The sequence below is a fragment of the Ciconia boyciana genome, chromosome 14 (genome assembly GCF_034638445.1).
Source record: "Ciconia boyciana chromosome 14, ASM3463844v1, whole genome shotgun sequence".
Classification (NCBI taxonomy): domain Eukaryota; kingdom Metazoa; phylum Chordata; class Aves; order Ciconiiformes; family Ciconiidae; genus Ciconia; species Ciconia boyciana.
Genome location: NC_132947.1, coordinates 1,605,912 through 1,617,039, shown reverse-complemented (window position 1 = coordinate 1,617,039; position 11,128 = coordinate 1,605,912).

Sequence of the window (11,128 nt, the reverse complement as noted above, 5' to 3'; positions counted from 1 at the left end):
TAGTTGTATGGTTTTTAATATTTTGTATAGTCCACTTTTATATATTCCAACCAACTGGTCTCCTGCTACTCCCCCCCTTGAGAGGTTCTACCTCTGCTTAATAGATTCACTGTCAGGAATTATTCTCTGATATACCCTGCCAAAATTTCTCCCTATCTTATTATCTTCTGTTTCATTCTAATTAGATGCCTTTGTACTCTGGTAAGCAATTTCTTTCCATTCTTCTACATCTCTGGAGACGTCTATTTTTCTCTCTTTGTATTTGCCAGGCTGTTGAGGTTTGAGACCCATCTTCTAAGCCTGTAGTTCCTACAGCTACATAATCACCTTGGTGATTCAAATTAACCCTCTGCCCCCCAAGCAAGCAGAACCACGCAATAGGCTGAGTGCCATCTCACAACAGCTTTCAAGAGGAATGCCAGCGTTCTTCCTTGCACCTCTACCTTCAACAGTGGCTCGACAGTCGTAACCTGACAATGTTTTCAGTGATGTATTGCTTTCCCTTTGTTTGGTTTTAGTTTACATCATCACCTCGGCCCATGACACCTACTTGCCTTCTTGTAGAACGGTGTTAGTCTATAAACAATGTACAGTAAGAGAATGAAACACTGTGAACAGGTAACGGTTTGCTGGTAAGAAGGTGTTTAGGTAGTGGTCCTTTGCGACGCCGTATCTGCTCTCTGTCGTAATCTTAGCTGTTTCATTTACTGACAAAGCCATGCCCTGGTTGGTGGTGCCTGCTGAGCCAAGATGGAAGGTGTTTCTCTGTTGTGCTTCAGTTCAAGTACCTGTGGCTCATGCAGCTTATGTATCATAAACAGAAATTAGCTAAATAAATGCCTGTGTCCCTGTTGTTGGTGATACCGTAATGAGAACCCAGTTTGACACGGAGAACGTGGCTTTCACGAGCTGAACACGCTTGATTTGAAAAATAAATAAATACAGAATTCTGAAAGTAAGATTTTGTGACCCCAGCCAGACTGCGATGATATGCTCAAGCAACAGGTAGCTTTCCTCATTCTATGTAATTTTCTGGTTATAATTATGTAAGTTATTGTAATATCTAACTGGGATATTTTAATTCTTATGTGTCTTGTAGAAGCTAGATGGTGATATCTAGTTGACAAAGCAATTTTTCTTAGCCTCATTTTCCCTAAATACATAACAGAACTAATAACACTTCCTCGTAGGAATTTCAAGCGTCTGTAAACCTTTCAGATGTCTGGCCCCTAGCTGCACTACAGTTTATACTAATTCACTCATTCGCAGCAACTTTTTTACCAAGAGAGCTGTCAACTTAAAAAAACAAGCTGTATTTCCTTTTCACTTTTTTCTTTCCACAAAAAAAAAAAACCTAAACCAAAGCAGTGCCAGTTCCCGGCATCCCCGTATGGAGTGCAACAGGGACAGCACATGCACCAGGTTACGTTACCCCGCTTTCAGAGCGATTTGGCTCTCTAGAGCAGTCTGTTTGCCCACTGACAGAGCTGTGATTGTGCTTGTTTTCCCTTTCTGTTTTTATATCCCTTTTTTTCTTGCCAGAAACGGCTGCATTCCCAGTAGCGCCACTATGTTTGCAGCCTGGCAGGCTGCAGTTGCACAAACCCGGGGCTGCGTGGCTCCGGGCTCACCCAGGCCAGGGCTTGGGGGGGTGAAGTGGGCACCCACGGGAGCCGGAGCCACCCCGACGCCTTCCCAGGCGCTCATCCCAGGGCTGCGGCCTCCTCACGCTGCCCCGGGCTGGGGGACAGGCCCCTGGCCCCTCCGGCAAGGGCCAAGCCCGGGAAGGCCCCAGCCTGCCTTACCCAGCCCCGTCGAGCCCCGACCCACCTTGTCAGGCTCCGGGGAGCTCCGTCCAGCGGCCCCGGCCCCGGCCCGGCCCAGCCCGGCTCTACCTGCGGCCCGGCCCGGCTGCCCGCAGCCCTGCAGGCCGCGGCCGTTGCCATGGCGACGCATTGTGGCGTGCGGGGCCGGGGCCGGGGCCGGGGCCTGGGCTGGGGCCGGGGCCGGGGCCGGGGGGGCCCTGCCTGCCCTCGCCACCGCCCAGGCCCGGGCAGCCGCGGGCAAACCGCCCGGGGACGAGGCTCCAACATCTTGGGCGGACGCGGGTGCTGTTCCCTCTCCCTGCAGCCGGTTTCCACCACCCAGTCATGCCCTGGCTGGCAGGGCCGAGCCCCCGGCACCCACCGACTTCTCCCCCAGGCCTCTGCTTTTCACCGTGATGCTTTCTGCTCTTGGCGGCAGTGCTTTGTGGGGACATACCGCTGTTCTCTACGGGACTGTTAGCCTCAAAACTGTTTGTACATTCCCCTCGATAAATCGCAGTAATCCGATTCTCAGCTGCCCCCCGCCTTTTGCCCTCTGGTCCCTGGGGAAACATGGTACCTTGGGTCCCCGCAGGTTCAGTGACACCAGGCCAGCCCCAAGGGGAGATGGCCGCACGTGTGGGGAGAGGAGCGCAGCCACGCTCTCCTGCTTAATTAGCGGCGTCTGTTTTTATACTGAAAGCGGTGACTCAGGTGGCTTACAGCGGGCCGGCACGCAATGCCTGGCTGTTGTAATCGCAGCGTGATGCATCTCCTGGTGCTGGGCACGGGGCGAGGGGTCAGCGCGATCCTTGGGCCGGGCATCGTGCGCTTCGAGGTGCGGGACGGCTCTGTCCCCCACCCCAGGGCTGTGCCCGGGCAGTTTCCCATCGTACTGGAGGGCACGGAGGAGAAGAGCAGAGGGGCCGAGGGCTCTGTGCTTTCCCCTTAACAGGCACATTTTGTTTCACTCCCATCTTGTGCCCTTGCTGTTGCAGTGGGGCTGTGGGAGCACTAAGCTGGCGAAAGGACCATTTTCTGAGGACTGCAGGGTTCGTGGTCGTTGGAGAATCCAAAACTTGATTTCCAAAGCTTTGCTTCCCTGTGTGTGATGTTCCCATTGCTCCTCCAGTATTTCACCTCTGCTCCACGGAGCTAGGCAGGAGCCTCAGTGTTTTATGAGCCCTAGCTCCAAGGCCAAGGAGCCTAACTGAGCTGCTTCACTGGGGGCTGATTTAAAGCTCTCTTATCCCTGCAGAGCCCAGACCTCAGCAGTGAACTGCGGGGACATGGCCTCGAAACAAGGGTCCCTGCAGACAGGGATGAAGTAGCTAAGGCAGGACAGCCAGAAAACGCTCGCTGGCTGTGTCCGCACAGCACGCTAGCTCAGAGCAAGGCGTAACGAGCACGGCACTGAGCAGAAAAGCTGGCTCCATCCGGGGAAGCCCTAAGGTCCGCGTGGCACCCTGCGAGGTGCCCTTGGTGAAGTGCCGTGCCGGCACACGGCTGCCCTGTTTCTCACACCGCAGGCCCCTTGCTGGGGTTTTGAATCGCCTGGTGTAGGTACGCCTCTGCCTCTGGGGCTGGTGAATCCTCGCAGGCCCAGCTATCCAGGCTGCTCCAAACAATCGTGCTGTTTGTAGCATTTTTGGGAGGAGGATTGTGAATGACCCTGCCCTGAATTCCTGAGCATTAGGACATCATTGTCAGCACCCCACTGCTGCTCTGCCTGGGACCTGCTCCGAGCCCAGCGTGGGGCGGATCTGGGATACCCGCAGATATGCTTCAGCTTTGCTCTTTGCCGCTTCGCAGATGTTAATATTCACCCAGGAAAGCATAGGTGGTTCTGGGGTACTAACGGGATCTGCTGGGCTCTATGGCATGCTGTGGGGTGAGGGTATTTTTGCTTTTCAAGGGTGAATCTTGCAGTCTTTACATCTGAGGCCAGACACACTCCAGTGCTTTGCTCTCTGCAGTGAGACTGAGGCCATTTCACACAGTGTCAGGAGTTTTGTTAACTTAAACACGTAATCCTTATTAAAGAGATGTGTTGAAATAGGATCTAAACTGCTCCATTAAGTGCAGCAAACTTCCTTTTGGGTAGGAAAGGATTTTCCTGCTCTGCTTGCTGTGGGACCCGACTGGCCAGTCAGCTCCTTTATTGCAGAGAAGAGACTTGCTCATCTGGTTCATGGTGGCAAGTTCAATACCACGACCGGTGCATTCATCAGCAACCTGGACAGGCGTCCTGCGTCTGAAGGTGCCTTCATACTCCCTGTGATTAAATCTTTGGGTCAGGGCTTAGCCTTAATGCTGTCTTGTACGCTTAGCTGGTGCATCTCTGCTAAGCTTTTTTAATTGAATGATAGGCAAGATCCGTAACACCAGCCCTGAGCTTCTGCTTGAACATCAAGGGAAGGAAGTGATCTGTCATTTTAAGAAATCAATGTATCTTCTCAAGGCAGCTGGAGCTTACCATTTCATCTCACAGCTGCCAAGAGATTAACTATACAATTGTCAGGTGTGATTCTAACAGACAAGGAAAATAACAAATATGAGTGAAAGAAGCTGGATAGCCTTGCTTGGAGGGGGGGGGGGCTAGCAGAGATCAGTATTTGGTAATAACGCCAAGTTTCTCCAGGAAATGAACATTCATGCTCATGTCATGGATCCCAGTCCTGTCATTCGGGCTGTGTGTGCTGGGAACCGGACCCGTCCTTTTCCCTCGGCCTTGGTGAACTGAGGGCTTAAGGACAGAAGAAGGGTCCTGTGGCGGCCCAGCTAACCTCGCCTCCTGTTCCAGCCATGGCCTGTGCCAGGTGCCCAGGGAGGAGCTTAAAGCAAGGCTTGCGCTTTGTGTCCATTTCCCTTGGCACCCTCCCGTCCCATGATTTCTGAAGATGTGATGGTGTTTTTGTATTTAATAGCTCTCGGCGGAGAGCATGTCTGCCTTCAAGCTGGCGAGGTCTAGGCTGTTGAGGGTGTTCCTGTACCCCAGAACTGACCTGAAAAAGGTGGAGGTAGAAGATGAAAGTATTGCACGGTTGAGCTGAGTGCAGTGGCTGAGCTTCTCGCGCAGCAAAGGCGAAGTCCTGGGCTTAGCGAGCTTTGCTCCTCGTTTTGGCAGGGTGGGGATGTCACCTGGGCACCTTCTAGGAGCACGGCATGGTTTGGGTTTATTACTGGAGCTGTGCAGAGATGTTTGCACTGAGCTTGCTTGTACTTCTCATTGGCATAAAAGCTAACCTTCATCCCAAAGTCAGCATGGAAAAACGGGATCCCTTTGGCTGCCCTATCCAGAACAGCTGGCCAAGCTGCTGTCTTGATTTTGGGAATATGAGCATGAACCTGCTTACAGTCTGCAGCTCAGATTTTACTGTTTTCAGTAGCTTTGCATCAGGGATCGATTCAACTATAGGATTTTATAGCACTCTATGAACCTCTTTGATTTAATACAAATACAAATGTGTTTGAAAAAAAATCAAATACCATCTACCCCTTTTCCCCCCTCTCTCGTCAGCTGAGCTGTCTCTGTAGCGGAGCTGACAGCCATTGTCTGCCACGTTTGTCACTCTGCCCTGTCCTCCTGCCCACAGCATCAAAATAAAGAACTTGTTAGTCTTGTCTTTGAGATCAAGATATAAGCAGACAATTGATTTTCCTCCCTCTTCTCATTAGTGAGCTCTGACACTTAATAAAACATATATTTCCACTCTCGGGGTAAGCAAAACACCCAGATAGTGCCTGTCAGCGAGAGCTGGGAGTGGGGATTCATCTTTATGGAAAATCAATAGCTGGAACAGAGAAATTGGCAGAATCCAAATTAAAAGTCGCTGGCAATTTCTGTCTTCATATTTCATGTCTACTGCATTTCTGAAACAGCTGCAAAGGAAACCACCACAGGGAGAAGGAGGAGGGTGGACTTTGTGCCTGGTTCTTCCTCTGCTGCTTCCAGATGGGACTTCAGGGGTGAAGGTGGGTGTCAGGTTTGGAGCAGCTCTTTGGGCAGTGCCTGGTTCAAGGTGATCCCGGCCCCAGGGACAGAGGGCTGGTCACACAGACCTTTCTGCCAGAGGTTGTGTCACCACGGCCGTTGCTGGCAGCGCTGTTATAAAAGTCTCCCAACGTCACCAGCTCGTCCAGGGTTCCTGACTGTGTCCCTGCATCCCCGGACGGTATCCATAACTCCTCGTGTTTGCCTGGCCCCACGGGAGCGGGACTTTCAGAGCAGGGCTGCCCATCAGCTGGCTGCACTGAGCTGCTTCAAATCCCATTATCACAAGGGTGTGACTGGTTTACTCACTGCTTGCTCCCAGTTTCACTGGTGCCTCATATACCTGAAATAAATTACACATTCCAGATATATTCCAAAGCTAAATCATCGCCACACATCAGGGAACTCGCGTTGCTTGTCAGGCTGTGATTCAGCAGGCTCACTTTGAGAAGGAAGAGGGATGTAAGTTTTCTAAGGACCCTGGGGGGGGAAACTGCTCTGCTGGGATGCAAAAGCCCCAGCTGGACCAGGCCAGGAAGGAGTTAATTGTGTCCCTGAGGCAGCAATTATCTCCAGTTCATTACACCCACTAACGGCACCCTGGGAGGGAGCCCCACAGCCTGGACCTGCTGGAGTTTGGGGTAGCTGTTTGCCTACAGCAAGCCAAGACGTTTGTGGGTTTGGAGGCTGCTTTGGGGAAAAAAATCTTCCTTGGTTTGTGCCCGGCCCTGAGATCTGCTACGTGCAGGGCTGAGTGCTCGGGATTTCCTCGGGTACGGGAGCCTTTATCTGTTAGCTCTCCTTTCCTCACCTGCTGAGTGGTTGATGGTTGGACAGCCCGGATGGATCTTGGCACCAAAGGGGAGTCCTTGGGTGGACAGACCCTCCACTCTCCAGCGGTGACATTAATCTAAGTACCCAGACACGCGTGCAGGATGTGAGAGGCGAGAGCTCGTATGAGCTGCAGGCTACAGCAGGGGTTGGTTTACCAATGATCTAGCTCAGGAAGATGGAGCAGGGTCACAGAGCCTCGTTTATCTTGCTGGGAGCTCATCAAAAGCCCATTCGGATATCCTTGTGCTGTGCTGCACTTTGCAAGACAGACGTCCTTGAGCATAAGTTCACGGCAGGCTGTCGTGTCCCACAGCCCACGAGACGGCCCTTGCTGGCAGGCTCACCCGAGCGGCGAGCGTGCATCTCCCTTTTTCCAGGAAAACTTCCCAAGGGTGGGGGGGTCATGTTTGCTTGGATGTGGGACAGAGAGCGAAGATGGGAAGTGGGAAACTTGCTGAGCCTGCAGCCTTGTCCCCTGCTCATCACCTGCGGTCAGTCCCTGCTCGGGGCCGCGGCTGGCGGGGAGCGCAGTCGGGCTGATGTCAGGCTGCCGCAGGCCCAGGGAGCCGGGTGTCCGCCCTCCGCAGGGCATGGGACATGAAAGCAGCTCCGAGGCTCGAGCATTTTTCCCGCTGGGAACATGGTGACCAGCACCTTTAGTCCCAGTGGGCAGAGCGCGGCAGGCAGAGCTGGAGCCTGCGTCCTGTGAGTTATCGCCTGGCCGGCTGGCTCGTGCTCCCTTCTGTCTCTCAGGGCTGGCGCGTTAATCTGCAGCACCAACGTGCCGGATAAATCAGCCCAAAGCGTTCGTTCCCACAGCAGCCTCCAAGCAAGGCGGGGGGGGTGAGGCAAGGGGCTGCAAACCCCCAGGGCATGAGCAAGCCAGGGGCATTTATTCCTTGCCATTGAAGGCTCAGAGAATATTCGTCTGTGTTCCCAAACACAGGGTCCAGTATTGGGGCGTTTCTGTGGTACAAGGAGGAACTGAGGCTCACAGTAAGATAACAACCTGCTTGGGTTTGTAGAAGAGGGGAGGTGAACCCTGTACTTCCAGTTTCGTGCCCCAGAAGGCTTTTCAGAGGGGGAACGAGCATCCTTCACGAGATCACGGATGCTGGCCCTTCCTGGGCTAAACCGGGAGCGACCGCGGGGCTGGATCCATGCAGAAGGAGCGGAGTTGGAGCTTGGAGCACTGTGCCACTGGGTCAGGCTTTGCCGCTGCTCGCAGGGATGCTCGTCCTGGGGACCTCATCCAGCCCTGACACTGGGGCAGGGGCTGTGGCACCGCATGGCAGTGGTCCGTGTGGTTGATCCTTGGGGGCTGGCAGAGCTGCAACGTGCGGCTGGAGCAGGGCGGTTGCTCTGGGAATACTGACAGCCCCCGGCTCTGGCAGCAGGGCAGCAAGGGTGAAGTCATGCCCGTGTCAGCTCATCCATCTCCGCCACTCGCAGGCTGGTCCCGGGGGGAAGCGCGGGCTTTGGCAGCTCTAAGTAGGGTTGGAGGCGGATGCAATTGTAGAGAACAAGATTCCCTTGCAAAACCTGTAAAAAAAAAAATAAATTAAAATTAAAGTTCCTGGCTGAGAAGCTCGTTTAAAGATCTTATCTCTGGCGGAGGAAATAAGGTCTTAATTCCCTCCCTTGCTGCTTGCCTCCCAGCGCGTCTTCGCAAGTGCTGGGTCCCCAGAGGAGCGCAGGCCGTTAACTCTGCCAGGAAACGAGCTGGAGACAAGAAGTGGCTTTTGTTCGTGGAACTGAGACTGACCTGAAGTGGCTCTGGGCGAAGCTGCTGCCTCTGCCACGTGCAGTCGCTGCTGTGGGGAGAGGCAGGCAGAGCGTGCGCAGGGTGGGCACCCTGTGCCCTGCACCCTGTGCGGCTTCACAAATGTGCATTCGAGGCAGATAGCAGGCAAAAAAATATATATATTTGGCTTTCTGACTTGGCCATCTTTCTTTTCTGAAGCCTTGGTTGGAATCGGGAGGTGGTTTGGGCAATGGTGCTCCCCCTGCTCCATCCTCTGGGTCCCCTGGGCAGGGCTGGCATCCCTGGGGCTGCCTGGGGTTTCTGCAGGAAGAAGGACGGGGTGGCCATGGCCGTCCCACGCACACTGGGGGCTGCACTGCTCCCGTCCGAGCTGGCGCTGGAGACCCGTTGGGATGCTGTGTGCAATGGGATAAAAGGTATTTCGTAAGTGACAGCTTGGTGCCATCCACAGCCTTATCTGCCGTGTGGCAGAGCACCGCGGCTGGGCTGTCCCTGCGCCGAGGACCCCCAGGACTGTCCTGCAACCCAACAGGGGGACAGAGGCTGAGGAGGGGCCACCCCCCTGCCTCGCAGCACGGCGGCCGGTGGGGAGAGCAGAGCCCCCGCTCGCCAGTGTGCTGGCTTTCGTACCCTCGCGTTTCATCGTCACCTCCACCCGCACGAAGAGCCTCGTCTGAGTCATCTCCCGGCTAAATGGAGTGTGTGGGCTTACCGCAGCTTTAGCTGTTCATCCTCTGCTTTGCTGGAGCCTGACACGGGGTAAAATAGAGCTATTCATCAATGTGGAGATGAGGCAGATGAATGTCCTGTACCAATAAAACAGGCCTTGCTCTCCACCTACCAGCTCGAGCAGCCAGTGTCTCTCTGTGGACCGGCGAGGACTGCTTAAGTGGCTGCTGCTTGAGGAGCTCAAGAGATCTTAAAAGAAATATGGACTTAGGTTTTGCACTGAATGACTTAGTGCTCTAGCTGTAAAATCCAGTGCCAGAGCCTCTGTGGAGAGGAGGCTCTTGAAAATGTTCCTACCACGTGTCAAAGCGGGGAGAGGGAGAGCGAAGCTGGTGGCAGCATCCACGGCTCTCTGACATTAAATCCCGCAGGGGTGAAGTTGGTGCTTGCCCAGCCGACACCCGGGACTGCGTCTGGCTTCGTGGCCGTGGTGGCTGCCACGGGTTTCCTTGCCTATCCCACCCTCACCCTGCTGCCTGCTCCCTGCCTGCTGCCTGCCTGTGGCCTTTGCCATGTGCAGCTCTCCCCCTGCACATGCCCTCCTCTCCTGGTCCCCAAGGAGTGGCAGGGGATGGCTGGCGCTGGGGTACTTTTGTCAGCTATCAAGTAATAATTCAAGTGTCTTTGTGGAGCTTAGCAGCGCTCTTTGCATACAAAATAGCAGGTCTCCAGAGAGCAAATCCAGAGTGAAACATTTCTCCTGGTGACTGACACCAACCTCTCTCTGTTAATGATGTTAAAAGCTTTTCGGCTGTCGGCTGTGCGGTCACCTGCCCTTACCAGCTTCTTGCCTGCAGCATGGTGGCACATGTGTGAGCTGACCCGGGCTCCCACCCCAAGCTTCTGCTTGATTTCATCTTCATCACATTTGCAGGGGCTGAGCTAACGAGAGCTGGGGGCTGTGGGAGTCCACAGAGCATGTTACGTGTCCAGTCACAGACAAGTGCGTGATGCCATGAACCTGGAGGCTGGCAAAATGATCCTTGTCACTGGTGGAGCTTAGAGGGAAGTCGTGGGAGCAAAAGGAGCCTCCTTGGAGGTGCAGCAGCATTTGTGCTGGGGAGTTTGGGGGTGACTGCATGTGGTGGGGGACAGCAAGCCGCGTCCAGGGCAGCAGGATTACGCAGTGTCTCCGCAGGCAAGGTCGAAGCATGCATCTCCCAACAAATCTTTCCTCTGCTTCACCTCCTCTCTCTCCTCCAGTGGGATGCCAGCGATCTGGACCTGGAACTGGTGGCGGGGCCCCTCCCTGCTCCCCAGCCTGCGGCAACGGTGCAAGCTGCCCTGCTCACCCATGAGTGCCAAGCCGGTGACCACGCAGCAGCAGCAGTGTGGCACAGCCGCTCTCCGCAGCTGCACTTGTCACCGGGATGGGAACAGTTTCGGAGCTTGTCCTGCACCCACTGCCAGTGCGACCCGAGCTGACCCTGCCCCTTCCCTGCCTGCAGGCAGGATGCTCTGGGCAAGATGGGGTGTGGGGGGATGTTTGAGCACCCGGGGTTGCCCTCGCAGTGGGTGCCATGCAGTCAGTGCCCCTCAGCCCCGAGATAACCCAGCTGGAAGCTGCAGGGCTGGGGGGAACACAGCTCAGCCCCCCCCTTGCTTGCCTGCCAGTGAGCCGGGCAGCTCTGGCCCCTCGGCATCGCTCTGGCCAGGGCCGACCAGCCCCACTGCAGCCCCACTGCGCTGAAAGCATCCATTTTAGGTCCCTGTCGGCAGCGATTAGGGAGCACAATGCTGATGGCCATGTGGGGGGAGCGTGCGGCCACATGGCCGGCAGTGCTGCGGCTGCTGGGGGGGAGCGGGAGGGGAGCACTGGCCACCGAGCACGTCCGAGCACGGGTGCTGCGGCTGCCCTGGGTCGCACAAGGCTGCGGGGCCGTTACGCAAGGGCTGGCGAGCAGCAGTGCATGGCCCCGTGTGCCGGGACGCTCTGTGTCCCTCACCAGCTCGGGGTGGCCCCAAGCTGCTCGACACCCAGGAAATTGCTGGCTGCCATTC